At 38.2% G+C, this 17,132-nt stretch overlaps 1 long non-coding RNA gene across 1 annotated transcript; it reads right to left on the reverse strand.

Moving 5' to 3' along the window:
* Positions 1-1,324: 1,324 nt before the first annotated feature.
* Positions 1,325-11,506, reverse strand: LOC118499554. Its single transcript, XR_004902049.1, has 3 exons — positions 11,494-11,506; positions 10,004-10,005; positions 1,325-1,911 (listed from the first exon to the last, which is right to left on the reverse strand). It is a non-coding gene; the product is annotated as an uncharacterized LOC118499554 (long non-coding RNA).
* Between the last annotated feature and the right edge of the window lie 5,626 nt (positions 11,507-17,132).

The following is a 17,132-nucleotide window of genomic DNA, read 5'->3' on the forward strand; positions in this document are numbered from 1 at the left end:
GCAAGTGCTACCTATGCCAAGGGGACTCAAAATAAGAGGCAAGAACAAGATGGGACTTCAAAAGGATTAATAAAAATCTTCACCACTTCTGCCTCTCTTTATAAACACTATGATGCAAGAGGTGTTATAGTGATAGGAGGATAATGCTATGGATTTTGAGGAGAATAGAAGGAAGAAGTTTTTTTAAAGATTTTATTTATTACATATATAGAGAGGGGAAAGGATGGAGAGAGAGAACACGAGAGAAATATTGGTTGCCTCTTACACACCCTCAACTGGGGACCTGGTCCATAACCCAGGCATATGCCCTGATTAGGAATGGAACCAGTGACCTTTTGGTTTGCACGATGATGCTCAACTCACTGAGCCACACTAGTCAGGGCTAGAAGGAAGATTTGAAGATACTGTGATACAGACAGTCCTCGGCTTTGCTAAATTCAAGTCTTAAAGTCTACACCTTCATACATTTCACATACTACACAATGACAGACCCAAAGCTCTTCTCATATGTGTGTGTGTGTGTGTTTCAGTTTTCTCCTTATAATTGATTTCTAGTTTCATACCATTGTGATCAGAGAAGATGCTTGGTATGATTTCAATCTTCTCAAATTTATTGAGACTTTTTTTGTGTCCTAACATGTGGTCTATCCTGGAAAATGTTCCATGTGCACTTGAAAAGAATGTATATTCTGTTGCTTCTGAGTGAAGTTCTAAAAATATCAGTTAAATCCATCTAGCCTAATGTCATTTAAGGCCAATGTTTCCTTGTTGATTTTCCATCTGGATGATCTATCCATTGATGTCAATAGGATGTTAAAGTGCCCTATTACACTGTATTACTGTTGATATCTCCCTTCATGTCAGTCAAAATTTGCTTTATATATTTAAGTGCTCCAATAGTGTGTGCATAAAAATTTACAAGTTATATCCTCTCATTGGATCAGTCCCTTTATCATTATGTAATGTCCATCTTTGTCTCTTATTATATTATAACCTTGTTTTAAAGCAGGAGTGTCCAATCTTTTTGTGTCTCTGGGCCACACCGGAAGAAGAGTTGTCTTGGGCCACACATTAAATACACAAACACTAATGAAAACTGACATTCAAAAAAAGTGCATAATTTTGCATAATTTTCATGATATCTGGCAGCACAGATAAGCAAAAATGTCCTCACATAATAACCCTAATTATGCAGCAGTACTTTCAATAATCTTTTAAAATCATCAAGCATGCCCCAAGTTTGTGATCACTAATATAGAAAACACATATTTCTAAGTAATAAACTTAGATATTGATAAAACTTATCAATAAAACTTATTGATTTGTTAATATTTTATTATAAAAGTAAAAGAAAAGAGGGCAACATAAAACAAGTGGGGTGTTGACATTGAATTTGAGAAACTAGTGCATCAATATCTCATTTGATAGAAGTAGTTGCAAGCCTCACTGAGTTCTAAAGGTGTCACCAGATATTTTGGTTCTAATTTACTATTAATGTGTTTCCTTCTTGAAAACAGTGGTTCACAAATGTAAGTGCTGCCAAATAGCAATGACATGAATAAGGCATGATTGTGAAGCAAGGGGTATTTGTCTCTGGGAAGATGGGACCTATAAAGTACAGTACAAAGACACAATCAAATTTTTCTTTAAGTTGAATGTCAGATTGCAGTTCTATGCATTCTATTTGAAAATTGGCAGGTAACATGTTTATGTAGACTGAAATGGAGTTGCAAATATAGCAAAATATTGGTTATTTTCCCAGAAATCTTGAAATCTGTTTTCAAATTCTTGTATCAATTAAAAAAGCAAGACTGTATATTTTTTACTGTTCACAGGACTGTGTTTAGCCAATGTGTTGAAATGCATAAAATTGTTTGCTTTAATTTGAGCTTGCCATAATTTCAGTTTCATCTGGAGTGTTGTTATGGTTTGAAACATGGTATTGGTAAGTTGGTTTTCACCTTGAAGCCACATGTTTAACCCATTTAAATGAGTGATTAAATCCACTGAAAATGCTAAGCCTGTAAACCAATTTTCATTATCAAGTTCCGACACGTATTTGTTTTTTGATACCATAAATGACTTGATAACATGTCAAAAATCATAAAATATTTTCAACATTTGGCCTCAACTTAGCCATCTTACTTCCAAAAAAATAAATGATGCCACCATAGTCGGCATGATGCTCTTAAGGAATTCCTGGAATTGGCAATGATTCAATCCCTTGATTCTTAAGAAATTCACAGTCTTGATGATGATTTGCATGATGTTATCCATTTTTAAAGCTTTTGTGCATTCATTTTCTTGTACTATGCAAAGATACTTCATCAAATGTGAGTTTTGGGTGGCAATTGCATGTCTTTTGTTAATTTTACAAGTCCTTCTCTTTTACCTCCCTTCGCCGGGGGACCATTGGTAACTAGCAGATATGTGGACAACAGACAAAGAAAATTGCTTTAACATATTTTTTACTGCTTCATATAAATCTCTTGATTTAGTTGTGTCTTTCAATGGCACTAAATAAGCCATTTCTTCAATGACATTATATTCATCATCAATACCTCTAATAAAAATAGCAAGTTGAGCCGTATCTGTAGCATCAGTGCTATCACCCATCGCCAAAGCATAAAACTTAAAATTAGCAGCTTTACTCTCCAAACTTCTTTCAATAAATTACCCAGTTTCTTCAATTCTCCTGGCTATAGTCTGGTGAGACAAACTGATTTTAGAAATATCCCCCTTTTTTTCATGGCAAATTATATCTGCCATGCTTTCTGTACATTGCTTAATAAACTCATCATTAGCAAAAGCTACTACATAACTAACTTTTACAATGGAATCTGCCTGAGTTGTAACTTTTTGAAAAAATTTTATTAAGAAGACAGACTTTTTTTCAGTTCTGTTATTTTGTCCTTATGACACAATCCTTCATATGCATTGAATCTGGCAGTAGGCTTTTACATATAATGCCTTTTCAAATTAGTCTTTGAAAACTTGTACAAATTCCCTACAAATTAAGCAGAGTGCTTTACCATTTGCCTTGACAAAAAAGTAGTCATCTGTCTGCTTTTCACTGAACAATCTTCCTTTATCCATAATTTTTCTTTTGGGGGGTTCTTTTTTCTTTTGATACATTGTAGAAGCTATGCTGGGATTAAAAAATAATAATAGATAAGGGACGTTATTTACTTTATGAAAATCAATTGACAGGAAAATAGAAAGCAAGGTTTGGGCCCTTCCACAACCCCCCGGCTTCCCTGCAGGGTGATGGGGTCAGGGGGGTGATTGTAAAGCATAGCAGGCGATGTGTGAGGCACCACTGAGGTGTGGAAATATCTTTAATAATCAAATAAGAAAGGTTACCTGACTTCTAAATAACATTAAATGCCTAACATTGCAATGGCAGGTTGAAATATTATTGATAATCGCTGCCTCGCTAAGTCACCACGAGCACACGTAATGTCTGATGGTGTCAATTCTGCTGCCTGGGCTTGGAAGATAACACACTGGAAGCCGCACACCGCCGTAAAACTGAAGCCATGCATGTGTACAAATAGTGAGAGAATATGTACATTTATTTTACATGATATTACAACATGTAATCACAAAAAAAATCTCATAATGTTTTAAGTAACTTTATGATTTTGTGTTAGGCTCAGTTCATAGCCATCCTGGGCCACATGCAGCTCAAGAGCCACGGACGGGTTGGACACCACTGTTTTAACATCTCTTTTGTCTGATATGTACATTGCTACCCAGTTTTTTGTTTGTTTGTTTCCATTTGCATGAAATATCTTTTTCCATTCTTTTACTTTCCCAGTGCACTTTTCAAAGGCCAAATGTGAACTTTTAACTCTCAACTAATTCAGGATGATTTCAGGCTAACTCTTGGGGTGCTATGTAGCTGCCAACGGTATTTACTGATAGTCATCATTATCAGTATAGCAATTGATGTCATTATTTAAATATTTAATTGAATAGAAAATATGCAAATGAAGGTACTGATCAGTGAGAAGAAACAGATCTCATAAACTTAAAGTTGACACAAAAATGGGAATAATTAGCTGGGCTCAAATTGGTAAATCTTTAGCTTTAAGTTAGATGTTCATCACACTGAAACTAGTTAATTTTGTAGTTCTTCATGAAGTAAAAAATCTACTTGTGTAGGAAAATGGAGGACACTGTAGATTCTAGGAAAGTGCATTCCTTGGACGGGGCCTGAAATGGTTCATGGCCTGCTTCCAGGGCCCTGAGAGCACAGGAGAGCCAGTCAAGTTTTCTAATATTCTACAGAGCAGCCTGTTCTTGGCCTTTTCTATGTTACCCTGACAACTTCAAGAACATCCTAGCCACTAAACTTTAACAGGATTGTAAAAGCTTCATTATGTTCCAAACTTTTCTAAGTCTGTGTTATATTTGTTTGTAATGGAAACACCTCTACAACTATCTAGCTATATCTAGATGATAATAGAGAGATGGTGTGATGATAAAGGAGAGATGATAGGTATCAGATACATATATACATACATATATACGTACACACATACATATTCTATAGGACTTACAGAACCCTGTAGTCAGTGGTGTCTGGGTCTGCTTCTCTAGGGCAAAAAGGATTTAAAGCTCAAGAACTGAGGAAAGTAACAGTAGAATCTCTAAATGATGAGTTACAATAGTTTAGGAATGTGCTTTCTGTTGGGAATAACCACATGAGGACACATTTTAATCATTAATGCTGATGCAGGCCAGATTGCTTTCCAAGAAACCCTGCCCTGTCACTTTTTCCAGCCATTCTTGTTTGAGGCCATGGAGGAAAATAAGCAAGCTTGGGTATTCTTGAAAGGGAAGCTACATCTGAGCTTGGTGGTTAGAGTTTCAGCAGGGGTGCGTGCAATGCAGGTTGTGATGAAAGTAAGGGCAGCTCCAGGTAAGAGAGGGGGTAAATTCAGCAACTGGTCACTTCCAGAGACCACAGTCCTCCAGATTTGGAGGCCAAAGAATAGAATCCACCTCCAGAATCCAAATATGACCCCATTCCCCTTGTACTTTTCAAATAGGGCCATAGCTCATTTTTTAAATCCAATTACTCATCTCAGGAGATTTTGCAATGTGAATAATTGGTATGAGTCAGCTAAGTATCCAGTACTGTTAGATCAAGGGTTCTTAACTAGGAGCACATCACCTGGAGAGACATTTCAGAATACATAGACCCTAGACCTCCATTCTGGACCTGTAGAACCAGAAAGTCTGGGGCCCAGACCCATATGTATCGAGAAAGTTGATGGAGATTCTAGTGCATGCCCTGAGCTAAGGGGCAGTGCAAAGGAACATGTGTTGATGGGGCCAGACCATAGCTTTGATTATTTTTTGTTTTGTGTTAAAAACGTCAGTTTCATGTGAGTCACCAAAATACATTAGAAGCTACCTCTACAAGGCGTGCTAGACCAGGCCTGTCATCTTTTTTTCTTTCTTATTGAATTTACGGAGGTGACATTGGTTAATAAAATTATATAAGTTTCAGAGGTACAAAACACATGATCTGTATATTGTCTTATGTGTCCACCACCCAAATCACAGGCTTTTTATCTTAATGAGCATATAAATCACATCGTGTTAAAATGCAGATTCTGATTCAGCAGATTTGGGGTGGAGACTGACAGTTTACATTTCTAACAAGTTCCCTGGTGATATGCTGCTGTTCCATGATCCATACTTTCAGTAGCCAGGTGATTCTTAACCTGGAGTGATTTGGCCACCACCACCCTGAGGAAACATTTGGTAATGGGAAATGTACAGGGACACATTTGGTTGTCAACTGGGGAAGGGGAAGGTTTAACCACATAGTCAGTAGAGGCCAGGGATGCTGCTAAACATCCTACAATGCAAAGGATAACCCCCACAACAAAGAATTATCCAGCCCAAAATGTGTGTGGCTTTGAGGTAGAGAAATTCTAAGGTTAGACCAAATGCAGAATTTATAAATTTTCTGAACAGGAGTTACTTGAATCTCAAGTTCTTGCCCCAACAAAGGTATAAAAAGATTGGCAACTGGATTTAAAGAGATGTTTTGGGAGGAAATTTTATAGAAGAAGATGTGCATTTCCCACACACTCAGCTCCAAACAAAAGGATTCTTTTATCAGCACAACTCTCCAGCCTTGGAGCTTGGATTGGAATAAGTACATCCAAAGCTCTGGGGGACAACAACACCCCAACACATAGAGCTCTGAGCAGAAGTCTCTTCAAGTGATGCTGAAGACAAGAACTGGACTGGATGCTGTTTGTGGCCCTCTGCACATCTAACAAGCCCGGAGTAAGAGAGTAAGAAGAAAGAGGCCACTTAGATTTTATTGCACTTCCCAGTTTCACTTTTCTGGAAAATTTAGCCCCTGGAAAACAACCAGCTTTCCAGCTATAATCAGTGTCAGGAGTCCTTCCTTTCTCTTCTCTTTCCTTCTTTCCCTCCCTTCCTCCCTTTTCTCTCTCTCCCTCCCTCCATCCTCATTTTTTCTCTGTCTCTTCCTTCTAACTTTATTTTTTCTAATGCTAATATATATATATATATATATATATATATATATATATATTTACCATAAATAGTTTAGAATACACAGCAAAGTATTTAAATGAAAAATATCTCATAGACAATCACTTAATAACATTTTTATTTCACTTATATGTGGAATCTAAGGAACAAAAACAAACAAACAAACACTGAACCAAACTCATACACAGAGAGAGAACAGACTGGTTGTTGCCAGCAGATGATCAGTCTGTGCTCTGACAACTGGGGGACTGGTTAAAAGAGATGAAGGGATAAGAAATACAGATTGGTAGTTACAGAACAGTCATGAGGATATAAAGTACAGTGCAGGAAATATAGTCAATAATATTATAACAACTACAATATGTATAGTGCCAGGTAGGTACTGGAAATATTGAGGGGATCACTTTGTAAAGTATATGATAGTCTAACTACTATGCTGTAAACCTGAAACTAATACAAAATAATATTGAAAGTAAACTGTAATTAAAAATGAGGGCACTCACCTCTTTTCCCTTAAACTGTCAAATTTAAAAAATGACAACAGCCAACACAACGAGAGCTATCTTGTGTGACTGAATCAATATTATACCTATTTTTTTGTCAGAGCAGCAAAGAAAAAATACATGTATATATGCTGCAGAATTTTAAGAAATTAGTTTATGTGTGCCACAAGATGAAAAAGGTTGAAAAAAAATCACAGCTCTATGCAAGCTGTTGTCTAATGCCCTCCCATACTGACTCTGGGCTTGGTTATTCTGACTTGCTGTGGCCAATGGGACATTGGCAAATGTGAGACAAGCACAGGCTTGAAAAGTGCTTGTACCTTGGTGCTTGTTTTTGCTGCTCTTTGGAACCATGAAATTTCGATGAGAAGTCTTTTGGAAGATGAGAGATCACATGAAACAGAGATAAACTGTCCCAGATGAAGCAATTATACCAATTAGCCTGGCAATCACCAGTCATGTGAGTGAGGTCATTCCAGACTATCCAGACCCTGCCACAAAACATCCAGATACACAAAACAAGGGAAATAATAAGTACTTATTGCTTAACTGACTAAATTTGGAATTGTTACATGACAAAAGCTGACTTACATACTGATTTATATAAAATCCTGTGACCTATTTTTTTGCACTTAATATTTTAACATAAGCACTTTGTCATATGATTACAACTCTTCATAAACATCCATTTCTAACAGCCACGTTATCATCCCATGAAAAACATAACTAGTTTGCAGAGTTGTTCCCCTATTTAGGTTGTTCTTCATTTCGGCACTCATAATATTGGTGGGATTGATATCTTTATGCTTAAAGATTTTTCCTATATTTTATTTTATTTATGTTTTAAATTATATTTTATTGATCATCCTATTATAGTTGTCCAAATTTTTCTCCCTTTGCCCGCCTCCACCCAAACCCTCCCTACTCCCTCAGGCAATCCCCACACTGTTGTCCATGTCCATGAGTCATACATATGTATTCTTTGGCTACTATATTCCCTATGCTGCACTTTACATCTCCATGACTATTCTGTAACTACCAATTTGTACTTTTTAACCCTCTCACCTCTCCACCCATTCCCCTGACCCTCTTCCATCTGGCAACCACCAAAACATTCTCATATCTATGATTCTGTTTCTGTTCTGCTTATTTATTTTGTTTTTCAGATTCAATTGTTGATAGATATGTTCTTATTGCCATTTTATTGTTTATATTTTTGTTCTTCTTCTTCTTCTTAAAGAAGACTAACATTTCATATAATACTGGTTTGGTGACGATGAACTCCTTTAGCTTTTTCTTGTCTGAGAAGCTGTTTGTCTGTCCTTTAATTCTAAATGATAGCTTTGCTGGATAGACTAATCTTAATGGTAAATCTTTGCTTTTTATCACTTTAAATATTTCTTCTCCGTTCCTTCTAGCCTGCAAAGTTTATTTTGAGAAATCATCTGACAGTCTTATGAGAACTCCCTTGTAGATAGGTAATTGCTTCTTTCTTGGTGCTTTTAAGATTCTCTCTTTGTGGGCCTCTCTGTGTTCATCTTGTTTGGGATTCTCTGCAATTCCTGGACTTGAATGTCTATTTCCTTCACCAAGTTAAGGAAGTTTTCTATCATTATTTTTTCAAATAGGTTTTCAATTTCTTCCTCTCTCTGTTCTCCTTCTGGCACCTACCCCCATGATGTGAATGTTGGTATGCTTCAGGTTGTCCCAGAGGCTCCTTACACTGTCCTCATATTTTTTGGATTCTTTCTTCTTCTTGCTATTCTGATTGGGCATTTTTTTTCTTCCTTATGTTCCGCATTACTAATATGGTTCTTGGCTTCATACATTCTACTGTTGATTTCCTGTAAATTACTCTTCATTTCAATTAGTGTATCCTTCATTTCTGACTGGCTCTTTTTTATGGTTTCCACATGCTTTTTCATGCTGTTGAAGTACATTCTGAGTTCATCTGCTCTTCCTCTAAGTTCATTCAGCTTCCTTATAACCAGTGTTTTGAACATTACAACCAGTAGATTGTTTGTCTTCATTTTGTTTAGTCCTTTTTCTGGAGTTTTGGTTGGGTAGTGGTGCTCTGACATGGTCTATAGCTCTCCACTGGGTACACTGGCTCTGGACTCCCAGAAAGTGCAGGCCAAGGTCAGCCACCACCTGTGTTCTGTCTGGGACTATTGACATTAGCTACAAAATGATCTGCAGATGGCTGCTACTTATGCTGGGCGTGGAGGTGCCCAAGAAAGGCCAAGCTGTGAATTGAAGCCAACTGTTGTGCATGCCATGCCTGGGGCCACTTAGCAAGAGGTACCAGGCTTGCTGAGGCCAGATGCTGCTTGTTTGAGAGGATTTGGGAAAATTGGAAGCATGAGCCAAGACAAGCGATTCTTATGGAAAAGGTACTGGAAACAGCTTGTGTGCATTCAAAAGTTGGATGGCACAGAGCCTCAGGAAATCACCATGGTGGGGCAAACAGTGTGAGCCAAGCTGATGGAGTTTCAGATATGGGGCTCACCTGCCCATTCTGTGGGGAGAGGCCTCAGAAAAGAACCAGTGGCCTCTGCCAGCACTTCTGTCTGAGAGAAAGCTGCCTCTCAGCTATCACCCTCACGCCAGACAATTCAGTTCCTTCCTGGATTCCTATGGTGCCTTTCAAGCTGCTTCCCTACTGCTGGAACTCAGAGGGAGTGAGTTTGAGTAAGTCTGTGCGTGGGCCCTTTAAGAGGAACTGTCTGGGAATCCAAAAGCTTCTGTCTTCCACAGACTCAAACTCTACTGGTTTTTATAGCCGGAAGTTATGGGGAGTTATCTTTCTGGTACTAGAACCCTGGGCTTGGGGGCCTGGTGTGGGGCTGAAACCCCTTGCCCCCAAGATATTCCTCCTGATTTTTATCTGCCACACATGGATGTGGAACCAGCCCATTCTGCATCTCTGCCCATCCTACCAGTCTCAATATGACTTCTTCTTTAATTCCATAGTTGTAGGACCTACATTCAGCTCGATTTCTGGTGATTCTTTTTTTTTTCTAAGATTTATTTATTTATTTTTTAGAGAGAGAAGGGAAGGAGAAGAGAGAGAGAGAAACATGAATGTGTGGTTGCTGGGGGCCATGGCCTGCAACCTTGACATGTGCCCTGGCTGGGAATCGAACCTGCGATACTTTGGTTTGCAACCCAAGCTCAATCCACTGAGCTACACCAGCCAGGGCCAATTTCTGGTGATTCTTAATAATGGTCCTGTAGTTTAGTTGTAATTCTGATGTAGTTGTGCATTGGTTGATTGCATCCTTATGATATTTAACACATTTCTCTAGCTTCCATATTTTCTGATATTCCAAATAGATGCTTGATTAAATTAACACAACCAGTGTTTTTTTTGAAGGGGGGTCATGTGGGGGCAAGAGTATTTCAATGGGGATGGCATGCTTCTTATTGTATCACAGCAAAAGGCCAGAACATTTGTCCATCCTTGGGGCAATGTGAAGATTGACCAGTAGGGTCAGCTTGGTTTATCCATTATAAAGTTCCCACCAACATTCCACCTAATGTGTTAGTCAGTCATTAATGATGACTGACTAAATTTGTTATTTCATTAGAGATTGCAAACAGAAATTTTTCCTAATCCTATAATTCCTTTAGTGTAGTTCTTTTAAAAGAAGAACTTTCTTTAAAACATTTGAGAGCTTGTTCCCTGGCATATGTTGTCAGTTTGGCTCAAATAAACTCTTATACAAATTCAAAAAATAAATAAAATATAAACTTTATTTCATCAAACATTTGGGTATCCTAAATTATAGAAGAAAAGGCAGAATAAATGCTAATTCTTTCCTTCCTTTACCAAATGTTCAGAATGCTTTGATATCCTAGAAATGTCAAAAGATGACACTTTACTTTTCTTTTTTAAATATTTATTATTAATGCTTAGGTTACTATATTCTTGATATGGATCAACCCACTGTGGTCTTTTTTAAAAAAGATTTTATTATTTATTTTTTAGAGAGAGGGGAAAGGAGGGAGAAGAAGATGGAGAGAAATATCAATGTGTGGTTGCCTCTCAACCACCCCCTACTGGGGACATGGCCCGCAACCCAGGCATGTGCCCTGGAATCAAACTGGTGACCTTTTGGTTCATAGGCCAGTACTCAATCCACTGAGCCACACCAGCCAGGGCAAATGTGGTCCTTATTTTCTTGAATGCCAAAATTGTGCCCTTTTTAGTTCGAATAGGACTATTTCAAACAGGCAATGTGTGAAAAAATCCATTTGTTTCTTTTCTCATTAACACTGGATATTCTTGTTAAAAATTTATATCAATCTATCAATAAATATATTTTGTTTTGAAACTTTCTTAAAATTTATTTTTAATTGTATTTAATATACCATATTATATTAGTCTCAGGTGTAACCTTACTAAGTGATCATCACAATAAGTCTAGTAAGCATCTGTCACTGTACATAGTTATTATGATATTATTGACTCTATTCCCTATGCTGCACATTACATCTCTGTGACTTATTTCACAGCTGGAAATGTGTACTTCTGAATCCTCTCCCCTCTGGCAACCATCAGTTTTGTTTCTGTATCAATCAATTTTCTTGTTCTATTGATGAATTTTTTTAAATGACATCTGTGTGTTGATTTGCTTTTTTCCCCCATTCCTAATCAGGTTGAAAGTTTATATATGTCTTTAGTGATTTGTATATTCCTATTGATGAATTGTCTAGCTATATCCTTTACTTATTTACCTATTGGTTCTTAGCAGCTTTTCAATGTATGTAAATTTTTTATATATTAAAGTATTGCCTCTGCATCTATTATATTTATTGTACATGTTTCCCATGTGATTTATTTACATATATAAGTTCTATGTTTTATGCAAGTAAAGCTATTTTTATTTGTGAGTTATTTCAATATTATTAAATTTAGAATGTTCATTTCCACCATGAAATATGATATTTTTCACTAGTATTTTAGTGAATTAAAAATCAATTTAACTCTTTAATCTACCTATTATTAATTTTGATGTAATGTCTGAGTACTAAACCCTATTTTCCCCCAAAAGTATATGTATATTTTCCATATAAGAGGGAAAGTCTCTATTATTATTATTATTCATAGATTTCTCAGCAGTCATTACTTCAAAAGTCTTATTCTTTCAAAGAATTGTGTACTGGTCATGTTTTGGAGCTGCATTTTTTAAGCATATTTTTATTTATTTATTTATTTATTTTGGGGGGGGGGAGAGAGAGAGAAACATCAATGTGCAGTTGCTGGGGGTCATGGCCTGCAACCCAGGCATGTACCCTGACTGGGAATCGAACCTGCGACACTTGAAGCATATTTTTTAAAGATTTTATTTATTTCTTTTTAGAGAGGAGACGGGAGGAAGAGAGGGAGAGAAACATCAATGTGTGGTTGCCTCTGGAGTGCCCCCTACTGGGGACCTGGCCCACAACCCAGGTATATGCCCTGACTGGGAATCAAACCGATGACCCTTTGATTTGCAGGCCGGTGCTCAATCCACTGAGCCACACCAACCAGGGATGAAGCATTTTCTGCCTTATGAATCCTGCTCCTTCCCCATTCCCCACGAGAGAAGCCAGAAAAATGTGATTTCCCAGACTCCCTTGCAGCTAAAGAATAGGGATATGACTTAGGTTCCAGCAATCCAACATAGTTGTATGAAACTTTAGTTTAGAAACAAACAACGTGAAAAACTGGGCTCTGTGTGACATTGGTTTGCTGATGAGGGAGACAACGACAATGGCTTTGGGGACTGGCGGTAGCTCTGAGGTTGAGTTCCAGCACGTGTGGCATTGGTGCTGGTGGCAGCTGTGGGTACAGTTGGTTTGCATCCCTGGCATCAGTGCAGATGGGCTCAGCGCCTGGCAGGGAAATACTGGTTTCCTCCTTAGGTCAGCTTTATAACATGGTCTGGTCACTGTTCCTGGGAGATCAGCTCCAAGAGTTTCTGAGTGCTCCCCAATGCCCATTAATAAATGCTTTTTCTGTGCAGAATAACTCGAATGTGCTCTGATGTTTGTAGCTGAGGATCTTGACCGATAGACTAGACAAAACTAAATTAGGGAAGACAGGTATTGTATCTAGAATGAATTGTAGATGCTGTCTGGAGTTTAACTGACTCCTTGATGCAGGGTGGTCCATGGGAACTTGTTACAAATGCTAAATCTCACCTTCACCCCAGTCCTGCCAAATCCAAATGTGCATTTTAATAAGATCCCCAGGAGATTTGTCAACAGGGATTGAGAAGCCCTGGTCTAGTGATTCCCAACCCACTCCCCAACCCCCCCCCCCACTCCCTACCCCGCAGTACTTTAAAATCACTTGAGGACAATTTTAAAAAATACTGATGGCCATTTACATCTTCCACGACCAAATTGATTCAGGAAAGAGTTATCCATGGAGCCTAAAACCTCAGGGCAAAAGTTTTTGAGAAATACATTATTCACACAGCTCAAAGAATTTCCCCACAGATCACCTATTAATTATGAAGAGGAAAAATGACCATTACAGCAGGGAAATTTGGCAGACAATACATAAACAGGTGACAAAACATCACAAATAATTGGGCAAAGTGATATTATGAGCCTCCTGATAATCATGTATGTAGAATTTTGCCAAAAATGGTTAACCTGAATCTAATACTGGGGGGCAACACAGAAAAACCCAAACTGAGAGCCTGCCCTGGACTCTTCAAAAACATTTGTTTCATGAGAGTCTAAAAGGATGAGGAAACGTTCTAAAATTAAAGGCAGCCAAAGAGACATGATAACTAAGTGCATTGAAAATCTTTATTACATACTGAATTAAGAGGGAAAAGGCTATGAAGGGCATTTCCGAGACAATTTGAAATTTAATTATTAGCTAATAGAATTGTATTAATGTTAAATGCTTTGGGTGTGATGATTATAATGTCATTTATGGAGAGGAGTACTATTCTTAGGAGATACATACTGAAATATATAGAGATAAAAGTGTCATGACATCTACAGTTCATTTTAAGTACTTTGGGAAAAAAATCCGTATATAAAAGAGAGGAAAATCAGTGCTGGCCAGTGTGGCTCAGTTGGTCAGGTGTTGTCCTGCAGACCGAAAGCTCATGGGTTCGATTCCCACTCAGGGCACATGCCTGGGTTGGGGGTTCAGTCCCCAGGTAGGTACATGTGGGAGGCAACTGATTGATATTTTTCTCTCACATCTATGTTTCTCTCCTTCTTTCCCTCCCTTCCCACTCTCTAAAATCAATAAAAGAAATTTATTTTTAAAAAGAGAGGGAAATAAAACAAACGTGACAAAATAGTAAATATTAACATTTAGTAGACCTACATCAAGGGTCAGCAATCTCTTTCTGTGAAGAGCCAGATAGTAAATACATCCGACATTACAGTCTCTGTTGCAACACTCAGCTCTGCTGCATTAGTGTGACAGCAGCCATAAGCAATAAATAAACAATAGGCCTAGCTGTGTTTCAATAAAGCTTTATTTGTGAAACATTACGTACTAATTTTATTGCATTAAAATTAGAAACCAGCCATTTCAAAAATGTCATTCTCTGAAAGAATATGCACCAAAATGCCATCGAAGGTGACTCCTGAAGGAGCAAGGAGTTGGCCCAGGGGAACGGGATGTTTTGCTTTACATACTTCTGTACTGTTTAAATGTTCAAAAGAGTATTTTGAGTTTTTGTTTGTTTTTCATTAAGTTACCTCTTAAATTAGTCAGCTTTTGCTGCAGTTATAAACAACACTGGATCTCAGTGGCTTATAACAACAAATATTTGTTTCTCATGTGACTTGGAGGCGGAGGGTAAGGCTGCATTTGGTTCCGTGCATTTTCTCACTCAGAGACGCAGGCCGAAGGAACAGACCTGTCTGGAACACACTGGTCCCACAGCAGAGGGCAGAATGACTAGAGATCAAGCCAAAACATGCAATGGCATTTAAAGTCTCTGCTCAGACGTGATAAAGGCCAAAGAAGTCACATAGCTCAGCGTCACAATGGAACTGAGTGACGGGGTATGAGTAACTGCCTTATAGGGAAGGGAATGAGTCATTGTAAAACAATGATGTACTTTCCTGCACTTTTGTTGAATTAAGTAAATTTACTTTGAGGACTTTTCTTTGTTCTTACATAATTTTTTCTTATTGACTCATTTCTTTCTTTTCAGTTTTCAGTCTTTGACTCTATTTAAATGAAGAGACCCAAGTCTTCAGCAGTACTTTTCAAATATGAGTGGCAACTCATTAGTGAGTCATGAAATTTAGTGGTGATACAACCAGCATTTTTGTTTCAAAGAAATAGAATACAATAAAACAATAAAATGGAAGAGAAAATTATAAAAGGATATCACACATGGTAAAGATAAGGATTGTTTCATGAAATTTTTGTTTCAATTACATATACATATGTCCATGTATGGATATAAGCTGTATTTTTATTTATTTATTTATTTATTACTGTGAGTTTCAGTTTAAAAAAAAATGAAACTATGATCTAGAGAACAGGCTAGACTGAGGGAGTGACTGCTCCTGATGACCTTTTGAACTCAAGGATGCTATGCCAAAGATGAAGGGAAGCTGGTTACAGGATCTGATTTACTAAAACATGACTGAATACTGAGATCTGAGAGCCCATGGTGACAGCCTCACCCTCCTTCCAGTGCCCAATCCCCCTTATTGCTGCAGGGACTAGAAATCCTCCTAAAATTACATTTCCCAGGCCTCATTGAAGCAGGGTTCCAGGTGCGATTTAGCTTCCACTCATCAGAGGCTATGGTGGATTAAAGATCATACACATTCTTTGCTACTCTCATTGAAAGGTGGAATCTAATTCCCCTCCCCTAGAAACCAATCTGGCTTTGTAGTCTTGTTTGTCCTAGAGAATGCAGCAGAAATGATGTTCTCGAACTTAGAGCGCAGTTCATAAGAGGTCTTGCGGCTTCTACCTGGGCCTCTTGAAATGCTCACTCCACAGGAGTCAGGTGCCATGGGAGAAGTCTGTCAGCCATGCTGTGAGAAGCATAAGCATCCTGAGGGCCCTGGAGGATGGAGCAGCACGTGCAGGTGCTCCGTATGGAAGTGAAGAAGCTGTCTTGCAAGAGGATCCTCCAGCCCCAGCTGCCCCAGTGTGGACTGGAGATGGACCACCCAACCAAACCTTCTCCTGCCTCACAAAAACATGATAAAAATAAAATGGTTACTTTAAGCCACCAAGTTTTGAAGTATTTTGTTACATAATAATAAACAGAAGAGATGCCTTTTCTTGAATTTGGAACTGAGTTAAGCAGACAGTGCCATGCAAGTTTCTAAGAGGGTTGCTTCTTGTCTGGGTATCTTTACTTTTAAATTTGTATTTATTGATTTTTAGAGAGAGAGGGAGAGAGAAATATCGATTTGTTGTTCCACTTATTTATGCATTCATTGGTTGATTCTTGTATATCCCCCAACTGGGGATCGAACCCACAACTTTGGCATATTAGGACAATGCTCTCGCCAACTGAGCTACTTGGCCAGGGTTTGTCTGGTTATCGTAAAGCAGACGTCTGATATGCAGGGTACTTTCTTTTTAGACTCCCACCCTTAACAGGTATAAGAGTAGGGCAAGCTCCAGGACAGGACACTTAGGAGCCAAGAGCCATTGTGCTGAGGGAATCCAGAGACTAACACTAAGGACCATAGAAAAGCCAAAAAGAACTTGGGGTACAGAGCCACAAATGAGCAAGACAGAGTGACAAATTCAGACAGCTAACATTTGTCAGGCATTTACTATGTGCCAGGAATGCATTAGCACTCTATGAACATGATTTCATTCTATCCCTCAAGCTATCCCAGGAAGTAGCTAGTATAATTATTCACATTTTGTAAAGGAAGAAATAAGTCAATACACAAAGAAGTTAAGTCATTTCAAAGTCCCACAGCTAGCAAATGGCAGAGTCTGGACTCATCTGACCTACAGCTTGTGCTCCTATCAGCCACTCACACTGGTGTAGCTTCCAAAAGCAAGGGCCAAGAAGTCACTCAAAGAAGGTTGAAACCAAAGTAAGCATTAAAGGCCATGTGAGGTAGGTG

This window comes from Phyllostomus discolor, chromosome 3, assembly GCF_004126475.2.
Source record: "Phyllostomus discolor isolate MPI-MPIP mPhyDis1 chromosome 3, mPhyDis1.pri.v3, whole genome shotgun sequence".
Classification (NCBI taxonomy): Eukaryota; Metazoa; Chordata; class Mammalia; order Chiroptera; family Phyllostomidae; genus Phyllostomus; species Phyllostomus discolor.